Source organism: Euleptes europaea, chromosome 6, assembly GCF_029931775.1.
Source record: "Euleptes europaea isolate rEulEur1 chromosome 6, rEulEur1.hap1, whole genome shotgun sequence".
NCBI lineage: Eukaryota > Metazoa > Chordata > Lepidosauria > Squamata > Sphaerodactylidae > Euleptes > Euleptes europaea.
In genome coordinates this window covers 61,891,948-61,912,005 of record NC_079317.1, presented here as the reverse complement: position 1 = coordinate 61,912,005, position 20,058 = coordinate 61,891,948, and the positions used below count along the sequence as shown (strand labels likewise).

Below are 20,058 nucleotides of genomic sequence, written 5' to 3'. Positions count from 1 at the left end.
ACGCCTGACATCGGACTGATCACCGTTATACTTAACGGGGTGACTTCTGAGCAAATCCGTCTAGGATCGGGCTGCAATTCTCTGCAGCCATCCTCCGGGCTAAGCCCACTGAATCCCACTGAACTAACTTCTGAGCCAACGTCCCTAGGATCGCGCTGCGCCACTGCGCTCCTGACCCCACTTGAGCGGGAGCGAATCCCGTTGCAGCGAGTCGCGTTTCTCCCCGGCCCGAGCACGAAGCGCCGGCTCTGTACGCCCCGCACCGTTTTGGCAATGCAGGGAACCCACGGAGTATGGCGCGGAGGGAAGCGGGGCTGTTTTGGCTGCCAAGGGCGGCTGGCTGGCGAGCGAGGGGGGGGGCGCTCTAGGGCCCAGCCGGGGGCATTAGGGGTGGGAGGTGGGGGATTCCCTTCTGGAGCAGAGGCTGGGCCTGCGAGCCCGCGTCGCTTCCCTCCTCCTCCTCCTCCCCCCGGTTCGGGGGGTCCCCGGGCTCGGCCCCCGAACGCCCCTCTCTTCCGTTCGCCATGTCATTTCCTGTGCTAATAAGATGGTGGTCACGGCCGGGAGGGAGGGAGCCGCCGCCGCAGCTGCCTCTTCCACCCAGCCCGGCCGGGGACTCGTCCTCGCCTGGGACTAGCGGGCCAGGCTGGGCTGGCCGGGCCGGCGCCCGAGCAGGAGGGGGGGGGCACGGCGGCGGCGAAGAAGCGGGGAAAGCGGGGCCTCCCCCGGACGAGGCGCCAGGGCCCCGCAGCGCTGAGGTGAGTCAGCCTTTCGGTAGCCAAGGTGGCCACGAAAATGGCGGCGCGGCGCGGAGGGGGGGGGAGGCAGGCGAGAGAGAGCGAGGCGGCCAGCGCGCGCGGGCCTGCGGTGTGTGTGTGTGTGGGGGGGCGCTGCGGTGAGGGGCGGAGGAGTCCAGGGGGGGACGAAGGAGGAGGGGGGGGGCTCTCCCCGCAGTTCTCCCCAAGCAGCAGAGGGCGCGGCCAGGCAGGCAGGTAAGTGGCCGCCTCGCGCTTCCCTCCTTTCCTCCCCCCCCCCCCGCTCGGGCGAGCGTTGGGCTCGGCCGGCCCCTTCCGGCCACCCTCCTCTCGCCGCCTCCCCTCGCTCTGCCCCCCCCCTCTCTCCTCCCTCTCCGCGGCTGCGTTTCCCCCCCCCTTCTTTCTTTCCTCCCCTCCTCCTCGAGTTGTTACGCTCTATCCGGAGAGTGACGCGGCCGCGGCCCAATCGGCGGCTGAGGAGGGCGGGCGAGGGTTCGGGGATGGAACGTATAGAGGCGGGAGTGACTTAGGGAAGTGCCGCCTGAGGGGGGGGCGGGGAGAAGAGAGAGGCAGTGTGCAAGATGTTGAAAAGAGCAAGAGTCCAGGAGCACTTTAAAGACTAACACAAATATTTTCTGGTAGGGTGTGAGCTTTCTGTCTGCAGTAGCAGAAGTCGGTCTGCAGTAGTAGAAAAGGGCCAGAGTCCAGGAGCACCTTAAGACTAACACAAATATTTTCTGGTAGGGTGTGAGCTTTCTGTCTGCAGTAGTAGAAGTCTGTCTGCATCTTTCTGTTAGTCTGTCTGCAGTAGTAGAAAAGGGACAGAGTCCAGGAGCACCTTAAAGACTAACAACAATATTTTCTGGTCAGGGTAGGAGCTTTCTGTCTGCAGTGGTAGAAGTCTGTCTGCAGACTTTCTGTTAGTCTGTCTGCAGCAGTAGAAAAGGGCAAGAGTCCAGGAGCACCTTAAAGACTAACACAAATATTTTCTGGCAGGGTATGAGCTTTGTTATCTGAAGAAGTGAGCTGTGGCTCACGAAAGCTCCTACCCTGCCAGAAAATATGTTTGTTAGTCTTTAAGGTGCTACTGGACTCTTGCCCTTTTCTGCTACTGCAGACAGACTAACACGGCTACCCACTGTGAATTATCTGCAAGATGTTGAGTGGGCAATCAGCTTAGCCCCGGGGTAGGGGCGGGCACACTATGGGGCTTACTTAGGAGTAAATGTGGCTAGGCTTCAGCCGTAGAGGCGATCTCAGGGCCGGGCGTCCGGGACGAAAGAATTGTTTTGGACAAGATTATATGTGGAGCTGAGGATTTCGTCTTTACGGGTGGGTGTCCAAGGAGGGTTGTTTCCCCGTGTCGTTGTGGTCTGAACGTCAACTTTTTAAAGAGAACACATCTGTTAAGGTAGCCGGCAAACAATACGAGGATCCTCGTGACCTTTACATATTACCCCCACCAATAAAAATGAATAAACCTTGCATTTGTTTAGGTCCTATTGCTTATTTATGAAACTTCTCTTTTTAAGTTGTAATCATTTGCACTTGCAGCGATTGCTATGATGTGTGGGTTAAACAAATAAATAAATGAGCTAACGGATTGATTAGGAGTAAGCCCCTTTGAAATCAATGGGTCCAACTCCTGTGTGTCTTGGATTGCAGCCTGGAAGAATTTGGCTTCATTCCAAACTGAGAATCAATGTGGTATAGTGAGAATACTAGCGTAAACTAGGAACATGAGGCCTGGATTCAAATCCCCCCATGAAAGTTCCTTGGGAGATCCTGTGCCGGAAACTCTCCTTCAGCCCAACCAAAGCCTGGTTTATTTATGACTGGGGAATGAGCTGGAAGAATAGATTGCACCATCTTGGAGTGCTCATATGAATTCCTGCTTTGCTTGCCTCTTCACCTAGAAAACTAATTGGGGGGGGGGCACTTATCCCCCTTGCTGCACTGGCTTCCTATTTATATTGAACTGTTAACAATGGAGAGCATTCCAATATCATGTGTGTACACACACACAGTCTTCTACTTGCAACTTTAGTTAATACAATTTATTCTACAAACTTAATACAATCTATTCTACAAATTTAGCAGTCTACTACCTCTTCCCAGCTCAAGTATAAAGCAGATCCAACTCACAGGGGTGTGGAGGATTAAATGGAGGAGAGGAGAACCTTGTAAACCTTGAGCTGCTTGGAAGAACTGTGGGGTTAAAATATAGCAAAATAAAAAACTGCAGACTTTAACTTGTGGGTAAGCTTAGTTTGAAGCAGATCGAGAATAGAATTGTACACACAAAGTCCTGTAGGTCTTGTAGTCTGCGCTTGGATCAAGTATCTGATCAGTAATTGTGGAGGGGGGGGGAAAGCTTCATCTTAATTTTGAGAAACACTGCTAATTGTCCAGTATACGTTTCTTACATCACAATCCTATACTTGTTTACTTGGGGAGGGGGTGTAGCTCAGTGGTAGAGCTGCTTGGCATGCAGAAGGTCCCAGGTTCAACCCCTGGCATCTCCAGTTAAAGGGACTAGGCGAGTAGGTGACTCGAAGGGAACCCTGGGTACTTACCGTGAAGGTCCTTTCTTCTCTGAGGTAAGGAGAGTATCTTGCAGAGACGGGTGATTCCTGCCTATCCCAAGGAACTGGAAGGGAATCACCGTCTCTGCAAGATGCTCTCCCCCTCAGAAAGAGAAAGACCTCTGCCTGAGAGCCGCTGCCGGTCTGAATAGACAGCACTGACTTTAATGGACCAAGGGTCTGATTCAGTATGACAGCTTCATGTGTTCATGTGTGTACTTGGAAGTAAGCCCTGCTCTGGTGCTTATTCCCAGGTGTACATGTGGATAGGATTGTTGCACTACCAGCGCCCCCTCATTTGTGTTTGGTGCAGGGATCTGTAGGTGCCAGCCAGCAATGAGAGGATAAGGGCAGCTGTGCACTGTGGGTCTCTTGCTCCACTACCTGGGTTGAAACTGGCTGAATGAGACAGGCTGGCAAGTGAGTGGGCAGGAACAGCATCCTTCCATCAACTCCTGCTCTCCCTCATGCTCTGCTCTGGCCAGCCATGAGAGTGGGTGGCTGTGCAGCACGACCTAGCTATATGGCCACCCAACCCTACTGTTGCCCCCACAGCCTCTGTCCCTCACCATCTGCTCTTGAGTTGCTGTTGCAGCAATAGCAGCCAGGGCCGTTGCACAGCAACACCCCCCCCCCCTTCAAGCACCAGTCCTGGGACAGCTTCCCCAGTTGCCCCTTAGCTAAGACTGTCAGTGCCTTGTACGCACATGTTGCTGTTACTCTGACTTGCACAGACCCTATAGAAGCTTTGCAGGTAAATACAAATCTGTATTAGGCTGTGTGCCCAGATATAGTAGCCTGGAAAACTGCTTGCCGATGGGAATGCTTAGGCCCCTGTCCTAACTTGAATTGTAGCCTAATACCATAAAACAGAAGCCCTAGCAGAATTTAGTTTCAAGTTGGCATGCATAGGATTGAAAGGCTTACGTGTTGCTTTAGTCACTCAAGCCGAATGTCTTACCACAAGAGTACTATATTAATGTAAGCATTCTTACAAAAAAAATAACAAAAAGGCAGAACCCAGAAATTGTTATTTAGGTTTCTTCAGCCAGCGAGGGCCAGCATGGTGTAGTGGTTAAGAACGGTGGTTTGGAACGGCAGACTCTAATCTGGAGAACTGGGTTTGATTCCCCACTCCTCCACATGAGTGGCAGACGCTAATCTGGTGAACCAGGTTGGTTTTCCCATTCCTCCACATGAAGCCAGCTGGGTGACCGTGGGCTAGTAACAGCTCTTTTAGAGCTCTCTCAGCCCCACCTACCTCACAGGGTGTCTGTTGTGGGGAAGGGAAGGTGATTGTAAGCTGGTTTGATTCTTCTTTAAGTGGTAGAGAAAGTCAGCATATAAAAACCAACTCTTCTTCAGCTAGGACTTCATGTGTAACATGCTTGAATTTGTTATTAGCATTGTCTCGTATAAGCCATGACTCTGGGAAGGGAACATACACTCTTGGGTGTTGTTGTAATTAATTATATAATTGGTGTTTCCAAGATCTTGAAAGTGATTAAGGAATTGATTTATCCAAGGTTGCAAAGAATATGATTGTGATATCCAAAATTACAATTTTGTAGAATTTCCTGTGCGTGCTTTGAATACATTGTCCCTTTAACCCCATAATTTTAAGGCTCTAATTATACAATAAAAATAAACCATCCAAACATCAAGCAAGTGTTAAATATCTTCTGACAATTGTTCAAACTTAATTATGTAATTAAGTTGGCTGTTTTTTGGTCATACAAATAGTTCTACCATATTACATTATACTTGTTATATCTCAGAATTATGGCTTTATTCATTGTTTATAGTCAGTGATTTTGGCCTACTTTGAGCACATGAGTAAATGGACACGGTGTTCATGGGACGGTAAGGGAGCCTTGATGTATGTTGTGTAAGTTAAATAAACATGTGTGACCAACTCATGAAGTTTACATTTCGTTGCACAACGGTGGCTGAAATAGGAAAACTTGCCTGCAGCTCTTAACAAATTGATGTATCGAGTTTCCAAGGAGCTGAACAGGAGTGTGCAGAATACAGTGTCTCTAGTGAGACTTTGTTAGGTTGCCTAATTGTATACAGGGCTACGCTCCTGCACTATTTAGAAGTGTACACAGCTTGAGTTACTTATATTCTAAACTTTGTTATTGCCATTCTAGCTTATGAAGTGTGACTTTATTCAGTAATTTTTCAAGTAATGCGTCCAGCTGTGTTGTGTTTTGATACATGTTTTCCCTGTATCACTCAATTTGATCATGCTTCAAAATGAATTTGGAAAGGAAATGTAAAGGGCCCCGTTGAGGATAGCTTGCAGGTCTGAGCTGGAAAGCAGAGCATGAGGTGAGAAAATGGAGTAGAGCAGGTCTCAGCTGGGAATCACAAACTTGGGGATTGTTCTTAACGTACAACCCAGGGCGAGGAGTGGGGGAAAGCATGCAGGAGGCCTATAATATGCCTATAATATGCATTAGGGCTGCCACCTGGCCAATTTCAAACCAGTCTGGCTACTTTCTTTGCCATTTTAACACTATTGCATATTTAAGAAGAAGCAGAAGTCCAGACGAAGTAGAGTTTTTTTTTTAACAACACATAAAATCCTATCTCCTCCTTAAACTCGAAAGAGCACAACAATGCTGGGAAATCTGATGGACAACTTACCAGGAATGTGCACAGAAATGTTACTCAGTTTATAATTTTGTTACTTTAGTTATTATAGCTAATGGCTTCTGCTCAGATTCTTTGTATTGCATTTTCCATTGCTTTCAATGGAAAACACATATTTTCCCCTTCCATCCAATTGGGGTGAAATGACAAAAATACAAAGGGTCCCCCCTTTATAGTCAATTAAAACTCTCACTTGCAAGGTAGACACAGAGAAATCATCTTCTGGAGACGTGACTTGATTTTTCAGTGAGATTTACCTTCCTTAGAATTCTTGTGGCTTCTACACAGTTTAATTTTAAATAAATATGGCGTGGAAGGTCAGGGATTTGTTGCTTGGTAAATCTGAGCATTTTTCTCCCGTCTCACTTCTCATGCCTCAATTGGTTTTACCCTACCCTACCTTTAGTTGATGTGTGTGTGTGGGAGGAGTATTTGTGGGCGTGTCCCTCCTCCCTCCATGTGTATTCTGCTTGAGCTACCCTGTCTGTCTTCCAGAGGAAACAGTCAGCACATTTGCTTCTCCCTGAAGGCATTCTGCCTGTCATGAGGGGGAGATTGTAGTCTCTGTCACTTGTTTCTCCTTATTAGTCTGCATGGCCCGCATTAGGACATATCCAACAGAAAGCTTGCCCTACAAGCAAACATGGCACAGAGCAGAAAATTAAGATGTGCTGAAATCTGAATACTGTGTTGATGTGGGTGACTGGTCTACAGCTCTGTGGTATCCTGACAGCCCATGGCTACCCTGGTACGCCGTGCAAGGTGGGCGAGCAAGTGTACAGGGATGGAACACTGCTGTATAGCCAGAGACAAAAGGGGTCTCCTGGCATCCATCTTGTGTGCCAAGCTACAGAGCCGACTGGGAAGTTCAGGCTTGTTTACTATGGGGGTTACCGCATTTGTATTCCCAGCGATGTATTAAGAGTTTGAAAATGTTATAAAAAATACTGTTCGCACTTTCTGTGTATTCCCAGCGATGTATTAAGAGTTTGAAAACGTTATAAAAAATACTGTTCGCACTTTGTTTGGCCCCTTTAGCTGTGAAGACGTCTTGCAACCATTTTTTAGCCGTGGCATCCAAAAATCCTTTTAAAGCGCTGTTTTTTATAACATTTTCAAACTCTTAATACATCGCTGGGAATACAAAGTGCGTTAACCCCCCATGTTTCCCCTTGGGAGAACATCTGGTGTAACTTGGAAACAAAAAGACAAAAGACAGACTTCTTCAGCATTTCTTTAGCTCTCTCATGTGGCAGGTAGGGCACACCTTTCTAATCTCATCAGAGGCAGAACTCCATTTAGAGGATCAGGATGGACACAAATAAATGCATCAAGTTGCTAGCCAAGCCCTCTGATTCACCTGGCAGATAGTTTCCCAGACTTCGCCTTCATCTCAAACTCTATAGCCAATGCTCAGGGGTACTTAGCCAAAAGTACCTAGGTATTGTTTCTAATCTACCTCATCTCTTGTTCTTTTCTCCTTCCTACTCATAATCTCATCAAGAGCAATCAAACCATTTGTCCACTGGCAATGACAGGCTATTACCAGATACTGTCAGGCACAGTGGAACCATACCTCCAACTCCTCTTTTGGGTATAAATATCACCCCGTTTGCCACAGCAATTTGATAGTGTTTCCTTGGATCCAAACGTGAATGACTGAACTTGCATGTACAGTTTTCCTTCGCTTTCCTTATGAGTAGCACTGGTCCTTACTCGTCTCCACACAGCTGCCTCTATCTGGACCTCGCTCCCCAGAATGATAAATATATTTCTCCTTGGGAACCTCTCATTCTTGAGTCCACCCCCTCATACCTTTGCTTTCCTAGCTCTGTGTTTATTGGGATTTGTGTATTTTCCTGTGAATGTGTACATGGATTTGATCATTTTTAATAAAAAAAACCCTTTAAATTTATAAAAAGCGTCTTTATTGGAACCTTTTCCACTGATGCGCTTATGCCCATAAAATTTGGTTCAAAGATCCCCATGCCAACCTCTTGCAAAGCTCTACCAGTCTCCAGCTAATTTTCCCCAATAAAGGAGACCCCTCTGTTTGACGTAACAACAGAGGGATGGAGATGGATCCTGCCCATATACAGGAGGCCAGCATTGGGTTAGGGATCCCAGTGACTGGGGAGCGTGGGAGGTATGGCTGTTGGAGAAGGTGGTATAAAGGAAGGGACCTTTGACCCATCCCAAGATACAATGGTGGTTGGGTAAGGAGTTTGAACCCTTCTCCGACACTGATGTTGTGAATGCTAGGTCCATTAATAATAAGACAGCAACGCTGCAGTGCCACTTTGCAGCTCATGAAGTGGACCTGGTAAGCGTGACCGAGACCTGGGTAAGGGAAGGTGAGACAGTTGCCTTGAAAGAACTGGCTCACCCAGGTTTTCCGGTCTCAAAGGTCTGGGGCCAATGTTCATTTGGGAGGTTGCAATGCTCTTTCAGGGCACTCTGTGCCCCAAAGATCTCCGGTATTGATTATGTTAGTGTGGTGTGGGATGCTGAAAAGAGTTTGGCTATCTGGCTGGTGTACTGGCTGCCTAGCATGCTAGCAGATACCCTGTCAAACCTGTTAGAGGCAGTGTTGGGCTGAGCCTTGGAGTTCTCCAGGCTGATAGTTCTAGGAGACTTCCAACGTCTATAGGTACAGCCTCTTCCTCGCAGGCTGCGGACTTAGGGTCTTCCATGGCGACACTAGGACTTTCTCGTTGTATCAGGTCCCATGCATCAAGCAGATCGCACAATGGATTTGATCTTTGGCATGGGGATAGATGTGGGTCTGGTCTCTACAGATAGAGTGGTGTAGTCAGACCACTTTGCTCTGAAGGCCCATTTGGGTTTCTTAGCCTCTCCCTGCACAGGTGGCTAGCTGGTTTATGCTCACCCATGGAGACTTATGGTTCCAATTGGTTTCCAGAATGCTCTGCAGGATCCGATACCTCCTGGTGACTCGTTAGATGTGCTGGTAGATGACGGCTCCAGGCTTTCCTGGAAGGTACAGTGGCTCTGGGCCTATTTCAATCTGGCTTCCGACCTGGTCATGGGAAGGAGACGGCACTGGTCGCCATCACAGACAATCTCTGTAGACAGCTGGATCGAGGTGGGTTGGCGCTGCTGTTATTACTTGATCTGACAGCAGCGTTCTATACAATCGATTATGACCTGTTGACCAACCACCTCGCCGATACCGGTATACATTGGACAGCCCTTCAACGGCTGGTCTCATGTTTCCAAGATCGGGGACAGAAGGTAGCGCATGGGGAGAGGATGTCACCACAATATCCTTTGTTACGTGGAGTCCCTCAGTGGGCAGTCCTCTCCCCAATGTTATTTAACATCTATATTCGCCCCCTCTCCCAGCTAGTCCAGAGTTTCGAACTATGTTCTAATCAATATGCAGATGACTCCCAGCTGTATCTGTTGATGGGCGGCTAGCCGGATACCACCCCAGATACACTGGCCAGGTGTCTGGAGGCTGTAGTGAAGTGGTTGAAACAGAGTCGGATGAAACTGAATCCATTGAAGACCGAGGTTTTGTGGCTGTGCTGGGGAGACCCGGGTTTGAGACACGAGCTCCCGACACTTGTAATGGTGTACAACTAACACTAGCATTGACTGTCAGGAGCCTGGGTGTGATTCTGGATACCTCCCTTTCAATGGAGGCACAGGTCACAAATGTAGCCAGGGTGGTATTTTTCCACCTTCTTCAGGCTAAGCAGCTGGCACCTTTCCTGTCTCACCCTGACCTAGCCACAGTGATCTATGCAACAGTCACTTCCAGATTAGATTACTGTAACTCACTCTTCTCAGGGCTACCCTTGAGACTGCTCCAGATACTATAGCTGGTTCAGAATATGGTGGTGCAGGTCCTTATGGGGACCGCACGGAGAACCTATATACAGCTGGAGCTTCACTAGCTGCACTGGCTCCAGGTTGAGTACTGGATCAGGTTCAAGGTTTTGGTACTGACCTTTAAAGCCCTAAATGGTCTGGGAGCATTGTACCTGCAGGACCGCCTCTCCCGATACAACTCCCCAAAGAGCATTATGCTCAGCTTGTAAAACTTACTCGTGGTCCCTGGCCATAGAAGCATCCGGCAGTTCTCAATCAGAGCCAGAGCCTTTTTGGCTCTGGCCCCGGCCTGGTGGAACTCTCTATTATATGAGACCCGGGCCCTGTGGGACTTGGCACAATTCCACAGGACCTGTAAGACTGAGTTGTTCCACCAGGCTTATGGTTGAGAACAGCGATGGTTCCATCTTAGCAGGCCTTCCTATCCATCTACCCCATCCATATTTACTTCTTATTCCTTATCTTTTCCTTGCCCTGAGGACCCTCTGTGCGTTCCTTTTGTCTTCCCTTTCTGTCCTCCCTCTTTGACTGGTCTCCTGTTACTGTTATAAGGTTTTTAAGAACTCTATGGAATTGATGGTTTTAACTATAATTTCTATGTAATATATGATTTTAAAATTGTTGAATGTGGTTGTTAGCCGTCCTGAGCCGGACCTTGGTCTGGAAAGGGCGGGATAGAAATAGAAAAACAAACAAAAATGGAATAGCATGCAAGCAAATAGGACTGGCTTATGTATTACACAGTCAAGAATGTCTGCGCAATAACTGGTGGAAAGTGGAAATGCTGTATGTAAAACCGCCCATGGTATGATTCTGTGTAGTGAGAACATCTGTTCTATTTATTTATTTTAAATATTTATAGCATACCTTTCGACAATACCCAAAGCAGCTGAGTTGCTCCCTCCCCTCACTGTTCTTTCTACTGACTTCACCTCATGCAGCTGGGAAAACAGGTCAGCAAGGCTCTGCAATAATGAATTTTCAGGGGAGAATGGTTTCCTGAGATTTTTGACCATTTTTGGTAAACATAATTGGATTACTTGCATCAAAGAACAAAAAGGGGTGGATTTTGGATTAATTTCTGAATGCACATTACTGTACTTGCAATTTCGAAGCATTTTCTAGTGCAATTAAGGGTGAGAGGATCTATGGACAAAATATGTAATATCTGATTAAGGTTTCACATGCACACTCATTCTTTGACAGTAGTTGTTATGCTGGTGACATGTCATCAGTGTTTGACAGTAAATACACAATCCAACATTACAGTATAATTAAGAAAGGACTTGTTGGTAGTAAAGGAATAAATATAGGGTTGCCAGGTCCATCTTCACCACCGGCAGGAGGTTTTTGGGGCAGAGCCTGAGGAGGGTGGAGTTTGAGGAGGGAAGGGACTTCAGTGCCATAGAGTCCAATTGCCAAAGCGGCCATTTTCTCCCGGTGAACTGGTCTCTATCAGCTGGAGATCAGTTGTAATAGCAGGAGATCTCCAGCCAGAACCTGGAGGTTGGCAACCCTAAATAAATAGCACCGTATGCACAACCTAATATGCCAGTGCTGGCATACAGTTTCTGGTATAAAATTCTGCAGCATGAATATTTCCACTATATGTATGGGAATCTTGCTACTGTGCATCAGTAGAATGCTTAGAATTCTTTCCAATCTTATAGAAACTCAGATATAACCAGTACAACAACACTATCTTCTACATGCTCCCCCCATCTCTAGTGATTTCTTCCAACATAGATAAGGCCTTAGAGCTTGTACAAGCCACCTGCTTAAATCTGGGGGAAAAATTGGGAAGAAAAAGTGTTTTTCCCACTAGGTTAAAAAACAAAACATCAAAAATAACATAATTTTCAGGGAAAGAAGGACACTTGCTGACACATCACTAGAAATGATATGTGAAAATAGCAAGGTTCTAGTCCAGTAGCCCGTTAAAGATCAACAAGATTTCCAGGGTATAAGCTGTTGAGAGTCAAAGCTCCCTTTGTCAGATATCTGACAATATTTGGTATCTTCAATATTATGGCAAAAAGTATATTTTGTCATAATATTTTATTAAGTATAATGTTTTGTCATAATATTATAATAAATATTTTTGGTCATAATATTGAATAGCCATGGTAGCTGTGTTTATTGAATATTTGGTATCTGACAAATGGAGATTTGCCTCTGAAAAGCTTATACCTGAGAATTGCTATTGGTCTTTAAGATGATGATGATGATGATGATTTTGCTGTCAGGTCACACTTGACTTATGATGACTCTGGTGGAGTTTTCAAGACAAGAGACATTCAGAAGCGGTTTGCCATTGCCTGTCTCTGCATCACAACCCTGGTATTCCTTGGAGGGCTCCCATCCAAATACTTGCCAGGGTCGACCATGCATAGCTTCTGAGATCTGATGAAATCAGGCTAGCCAACCCTACAAAATGCTTTATGAGGTTCAGCAACCAAAACCATCCAGAGTTTTCCAAATGCAGCTGCATAATAAATCTATTCAAGAATTATGAAGGCTAGGGCAAACCACCTCTTCTTCTAACTTGCCTTGAAAGCCCCTTGAAGGGTGTGTTTGTGTGTGTGTGTGTGTGTGTGTGTGTGTGTGGTCACCATAAGTTGGCTGCAACTTGATGGCACTTTACACACACAATATTTCTTTATATAAGGATGAACAACAGTTGTCTGGGCACTTTTGCACAATGTAGCTGCAGTACAATTTCACTGTGTATAAATGATGAAGCAAAACCATTAGGTGTGCATTTATAAACAGCATATGCAGACATATTCTAAATTGGCATAATTTTTCCTTTCCAAAATTGGGTATTGTAATGAGGCAGAGTAAAATCTTGATTAAAAGCAGTGTAACAAGGCATGGAGGCCCACATGAAGATACTCACAATCAAGATGTGAGAGAATTAACATATCACTGTGTCTTACTTCCAAGAATGATCTCTGTCCTGGCAATTCTGCAGTCCCTCAGCATTTAAAATTGTTAAAAGTAGCTACCGGTAGGTTTCTCAGTCTCCCAGAATGCAAATAAGACGTGACTTTGTATGTTTACAAAGTCAGCAACTTGAATTACATCTAGAAATTTATACACAGTAGTGACTCCCTGTGGAGTGCATGGCAGGACTCCAGGTAAGATGCTTAGTTAGGCCAGTGAGAAGGTCAAATGGGAATTAGCAAATAGATTAGCACCTGAAGCTGCAAAATCTGTCCACCTGGGTCAGATGTACTATGATTCAGGCGTGGGCTGCCACTAGCCAGTTTTGAACTCTGGCAAAGAGTTTAAGAATGCACACCATGCTGTTAATCAGTAGTTGCACATCCTGGCTGTTGTCATCATACAAAGAAATGGACAAGCATGCCTTCGGTACACTGATTCTCCTTAAAGTCAGCCGATCTGGCCACACTGATCCTTGCTTCTGCAACCTTAAAGCAGAATTACTGCAATGTGCTATGCCTTGTGCTGCACTTGAAGATAACCTGGAAACTGCATTTGGCTTAGTCTGTGGCTGCTTGACTATTTTTGGGGCTAGCTGATGGGAACATATCTTGCCTGCTTTAAAATAGCTGCATCAGCTGCCTGTCTGTAATGGTACTGGTTATGATTCTTGAAGCCCCCTCCCCCATGGCTTAGGTCCTATATCTTAGGACCCACATCTGTAAAGGACCATTTGTTCCTTGTAAGCCAACTGTGGTACTCATGATGCCACCTTCTGGCTGTTCCCCTGCTGAAGCCTGTGCTTTTTTCCATTGTTGCTTCCACTTTGTGGAATGGGATGGGGGCATCTCTAGAGGCTCTGCAGGGCTACTTTATGTGCTAAATAGTATGCAGGCATCTTTGGGTGGGGAGGTGTTTGGGGCTATTCTATATGTTTCTCCATTGTAATTTTTAAGCTCCCTTGGGGGAAAGGTGTGATATATAAATATTTTAATAAATAAAAGAAGCACACATCAAAGCTGCCACTTAGTTTAATACTTCAGTTTCTTTCAGTGATCTATAAAAGCAGAAATATAGATGATAACTAGTATAATTGTTCCTTGCAAAATGTCCACAGTTACTATCCCATGAGACATGAAAAATTAGCTTCTTTGCTTACACAGTATGTTTAACTGTTTTGGGTATCAAGAACTCTCTTCTGACTTAGAGTAGCTGCTTTGTCTTTAGAGGTTCTGGCGCAGTTACCAGAGCAGAACAGGTGAGTGACTGTGAATGCCCAGTGCAAACACATAATGTTTGGTGTGGTTCATTCTTTTGTTCTCGGCTCTGACTAGTGCTTCAGGGGGAAAGGCCTGATAATTTTGGAGCCGTTTAGCGCAATTTTGTTTGTGAATTTAGCCAGGAGTACAGGAATTTTACTGTAGAAACATGCCAACTATGAAACATTTTTTTTCCACCAGGTGTCCCTTACCACCTGCAGAAGCTCTACCTGGACCGCTGGCTTTACAGCAGAGACTCACCTGCCAACAAACCTGCTATAGTAGCTGTTGGCCCTGGAAAAAGTGTTTTGTTGTTATCTGGGGATAGCGCTGCTTTTAATGAGACTAAGATTTGTTGGATATAAATCTTTTAAAAAAAACATTCAGAGCCAGATGATTTGAATAAACAAGAGACAAGAGTATTGAATATGGGGAGATGAATAAAAGAGTGGGGGTGGGGGGCTGTTGGGAATATGGAGCTTCTGTAGGTGTATTGCTAGGGAAGATGTTTCTCATGGGACAATATTCTACATCCCTTCCATAGTTCTATTCCATGTAGTTATTCCAAAGACACAAACATGTAAAGATTGCTGCAGACATCAACAGAACAAGCAGTGGTGGCTCAAGGCATTTTGCTGCCTGAGGCTGATTCCTCACTACCACCCTGTCCTTGCTGTTAACTCACCATGTGAGTTGCTGTTAACTCACCATGTCCCCCCACTCCCCGTGGGAGCTGGAAAAGCTAATGCTTCTTGCCTCTTTTCAAATGAAGAAGAAGAAGAGTTGGTGTTTTAGATGCCGACTTTCTCTACCACTTAAGGAAGAATCAAACTGGCTTACAATCACCTTCCCTTCCCCTCCCCACAAGACACCCTGTGAGGTAGGTGGGGCTGAGAGAGCTCTAAGAGAGCTGTAACTTGTCCAGGGTCACCCAGCTGGCTTCATGTGTAGGAGCGGGGAAACAAATCCAGTTCACCAGACTAGCCTTTGCCACTCATGTGGAGGAGTGGGGAATCAAACCCGGTTCTCCAGATCAGAGTCTACCACTCCAAACCACCGCTCTTAACCACTACACCACTCTGGCTCTCTCAAAAATCATTCTAGCCAAACTCTTATGAGGGAATGGAATCTTGCAGGAGTTGAGGAAGCCCCTTAGCATGTGTGGCTTCCCACACTGGTTCTGGACAGGCTTAGGGGTGTGAAAAAAACAAGATGGGTTAGGTTTCCTAGTTCCCAGCCTGGCAGTGAAGGTAGAACTGAAAGTAGGGGCAAGGGTGGCTGCCACAGAGAGGGCAGTTGCTGCCTCCCCTCCCCAATCTGTCACCCGAGACAATTGCCTCGTGGATTAGGTGACCCTGGTAATAAGGAAAAGACTCAAAATGTGTGTATAATTAAACATGTAGAATGCAAATATCACAATTTCAGAGCTTTGAGAGATGTAAATGGAGAGAAAATATTTCCCTTTTTATCAAGTTTCTGAATTTTTAGAGATTTTCACAGACAGGTTCTTCATAGACAATAATAAGTAAAACAGTGTCTAAGTTTGAGACAGTAGCATTATCCCTGTGTTGCATATGTGGGGTGGTGGTGGTGCAAAAGAGGCTTGCCTAAGGCTACCTGAAGAGGTCCCAAACAGGACTTTCTGTATCTCTGCTCTGTCTCTTAGCACTACATGGCTCCAGTTCACCATTGCACTGCTTCCTTAGTGCATTTCTGATTTCAGTGGCTTAAAATAACTACACGAAAGCCTGCTGTGAAAGAATTTATATCAGTACAGAGGCATTATGTTTGATTAAGAGGGCCACCAACAGATAATAATTATCCCATCATGTTTGGATAATGGAAATAAAAATCAGCTGCCTTTGGACTGGTTACCACACCTTTTAAAATGCTGAAATAAAGAATGATCTCATTAGTACCACCTTTTGGAGAGGTATTTCTTAATTTGAGGGTATGGATTTTTTAAATTTTTTACTAATAGCTGTTGTGATGTTAGCATGGTCCCTCTTGTGAGGAATGTGGCTTGGATAGCACTGTTTTCTTCGTTTGTATTTTGTGAATGTTTTAGTAAGTCAACTTCCTAACTTTATCTGCTGTATTAGACATGCTTTTGTCATACAAAAATGGATTTTATAGGGCCTTAAGCCAAGATATATGTAACTGGGAATGGATATCTCCTTTTCCACTGGTTGACAAATTTACATTCACTTTCAAGCAGTACGGAAAAGTAGTGTGGCTGGTATCTGACACTATAAAATCACATAATATGTAGAAGGTAAACACTTAACTGCTGTTGGAAATGTGGAGTCTTGCGTGCAGATATTATTCATGTCTCGTGGAGTTGTCCAAAGATATGGGTAGCCCCTTCCTGGGGTGGGGGGTATTTCTGCAGCAGCCAGGAGCAGCACACCCACGCCTCCTCCTCAGAGGCTTGCCGGCCACCATGGAGGTACAAAAGGTATTTAAAAAACAAAAAATACAGAAAAAAGGAAAAGACGCCCCATTGAGAACAGCGAGGCTACGACACCAAAAATGGTGCGTTCCCAGGGCGAAAGGAGGCAGGACACTGACTAATGTCATCTCCGCCCCAGGAACGCCCTGGGAATGCCTCCCACATGCCGGCGCAGACATTCTCTTCCAGGATTTAGTTGCTCTGGTGGGGGTGGCTGGTGCAGCTCTGCAGTGCCCAGGCGCCACCGTACATCATAAGTGCCCATTATTATGGGATAACTGGGCACTTACGCCGCCGCTGGGCCACGCTGGCTCCCCCACTCAGGAATGCACTCTTAGATTTTCAGGTATGGTTGTAAAGGGGATATACCTTTTGAAATGGATCTGTTAAGGACACTATAATTGTTGATGCTAAACTGAGTTGGGCTTTTGAGTGGCTGAATAGTGGTCACAAACCTTTAAAGGGCTCATTTGTTTTAAAACAACAAAGATACATTAATCATCAACAGGTTTGATAAGGAGTGCTGCCAGTAATTTTTTTAACAGTTAGGTAAGGTTCTGTGTCCTGACCTGGATAGCCCAGGCTAGCACAATCTCGTTCGATCTTGGAAGCTAAGTAGGGGGTCGGCCCTGTTTAGTATTTGGATGGGAGACCACCAAAGAAGTTGAGGGTCATGATACAGAGGCAGGCAATGACAAACCACCTCTGAACGTCTCTTGCCTTGAAAACCCCATGGGATTGTCATAAGTCAGTTGTGAGATTTGATGGCAATAAATAGAAATGGTTACTGAATAGTTCTTTGCTTTGACTTTTATTCTGGAACACCAGAATATGCCAATAATTGCCCACTGCTTACTTTTGTTTTAAGAGGACATAAAAACAGAAATTAACAGCAGCTATTAAAAATGATTTTTAGAAAATGTCTGCAGTCACAGCAGATGGTCAGTAGGAGAAGCTTTGCCACTAATAGGTCTGCCCTGACTGCTTTGATATCAAACAAGCTTGTTAGAAAAGGAAACAGCTATTTTGGAAGACTTTTCTGAACAATGGATAAAATTTCTGAGAAATTGGACTAAGGCATGTGCTATCTGTACTTTATAAGAGCACAGTCTCAACTTCTGTGCAGAGCTCTGTGTAAATTAGATGTGTAGTGTAACTGTTATGGAGAATTTTGGAGCATTATTATAGTTTCGGAACATTATCTTTTGCTTCAGCTAAGTGAAGGTTTGTTTTGAATATCTTTTGCATACCCTCTGCTTTGAAAAGCATCAGCGGAGTTGAAATTGTTGATAAGAATGGAATTAACAGCATAGGTGATAGCAAGGGGGAGAATAAAATGATTTTGGCTGGCCTGTAGATTTTAGAGGGAGGAGTCATGGTATGGAAATCTTATGTGTGAAGATCTCGTGTTCTGAGTGTTTCAAAATTCTCTTTTGGAAGAGGAATGGTATAGCCTCCTGCCTTGGATAAGTTGTGTTTCATCTGTGCCAATACTTCTATCTTGCTTCTCGAAGAGGAAAATCCTAGAAGAAACCATTTTGTTTCATGTTACGTTTTCTTTACACAATGGGAGCGGATTTAAGCATGAATTCCTTCAGTTTTTGTGTTCGTGTTATGCTAAATTTTATTCTTCAAGAAAACAAGCGAAGACACGTTTGTGTGTTTTGGCACTTGATTACCTTGCAGTCTTACTATATACATTTATTTATTCACAGGGCTTGGTACCTCTAGAGGATAGGCATCCCCCCACCCAGCTCCCTTTGCACCTTAAACTGCCCATTTATACCTGGTGGTACTGTTTCTGGAAGGGCAGTATTGATCAGCTTTCAGGCCATGGCATATAGGCAAAGATACTACATTGTGATGGAAAGCCTGCTTGACCAGATAACAATATGTTTGCATGTTTCTGGCTTCTTTTATAAATCTCTCAAGGCTGATTCTAATGTTTGAAAGTGTCAGATAAATCCCATTTGCACAAATTCCATCCTGTGCACGGCTAGACGTGTTTTGCGTAAGAGTTCTACTTGAATGGTGATCTGTTATGAGAGTAAATCTTTATGTTTTGAGGATTTTTTTTGCATGTTTAAAGTGCAATTTTTTTCAAACTTTGCCAGCAATCTGGAAATATTACACTCTGACAAATTTCAGCTTTTATAAATCTCTCAAGGCTGATTAAAATGTCCGAAAGTGTCAGGCAAATCCCATTTGCACACATTCCACCCTGTGTACAGCTAGACATGTTTTGCGTAAGGCTTCTACTTAAATGGTAATCTGTTGTGAGAGTAAAAGTTTATGTTTTGAGAGTTTCTTTGCATGTTTAAAGTGCCATTTTCTCAAACTTCGCCAGCAATCTGGAAATATTACACTCTGTAACGAATTTCATCTTTAAAGCTGGTATGGAAGTACTTTTAACCATTTTGGGGTGTACTCCATGCCTCTGTATAGATTCATGTTTATTAACCTCTCATGCTGATTTGTTACTGAATAAATCTGTTGCTTTTCATAATATGTCAGTTTCTTTCCATGGACTGTATGAGTACTCTGGTATGAAGGAATAGCAGATTTTTTGCTTAGGCTACTTTTTGGGTGGGAATGAATAGAATTTTCTGAACCATTCTGTCTTTAACGGTATATGTGTACACAGTTCAAATGTATTCTTAGAGAACTTATGACAATACTTCCCTATCTTTGTATGAAAGGGAATGACCACCAAGAATTATGGCATTAGGAAATCTCAAACAGGAATCTGATTTCTTGGCTAAATTGATGCTGCTAGTATTTAGACTCAGAAAGAGGGGTCTTCATTTTTGCAGATGCAAAAATATAGGCAAATTTACAAGCCATGAATAATGCTTTTTCCCCTTTGTTATTTATAGAAACAGGATACTTTGCTTTTTTGTGATTTTAAAATTGGTGTGTTCTTGAATTGAATTAAATTTTTAGAAATCTGTCGTCATTGTTTATAAAGTGCCTGAGGTCTCCATTTAACGTTAAATTAGGAGATTGGGAACCTTTGCAGCATTGTTCCGTTCCCACCCTGTTTGCTTTATGAGAGATTCCACGCTGATATTCCTCCCCATACTAACATCATCCCTCCCAGAAACAGGCACAGCACTGCCACGCTCGTTAAAGTACACAGTGGTACATATACCAAATATGGATGAATGGATTTCTGTCCTGGACGACAGACACTCTCCTCCGTAGTAAATTGAAAGCTGGCTTTCTGTGTCATTTTGCTGCGCTGTGTTTTACAGGAATATCTGAGAAGGGCCTTGAGATGTTTCTTAGAGAGACTCAGAGGGCACTATATCGTAATGTCATTTGGTGCTCCCCATTTAAAACAGGGTAGATGAAAAGGATGATCTAGACAAATTGGATATTCTTAAATTTTCATTCCATTGTAAAAAAACAACAACCTGAATTTTATACAAAGAAATACTCTTAAAATTGATTGCATGATCCTTGGTCAAACCAATTTAAGGATTGAAATGATTGAGACCTGACATGAAGCGTTATAAATGTGATGTAATAGATATTTTTACTCC

At 44.7% G+C, this 20,058-nt stretch overlaps 1 protein-coding gene across 2 annotated transcripts in view; it reads left to right on the top strand.

The window, feature by feature from the left end:
* The first annotated feature begins 710 nt into the window (after window positions 1-710).
* Window positions 711-20,058, top strand: part of PRDM11 (PR/SET domain 11) — a 56,023-nt gene continuing 36,675 nt past the window's right edge. For both annotated transcript variants that reach the window (XM_056850851.1, XM_056850850.1), the window contains exon 1: window positions 711-758. The gene's annotated coding sequence lies outside the window, so the exon portion shown is untranslated. The remainder of the gene's footprint in view (window positions 759-20,058) is intronic.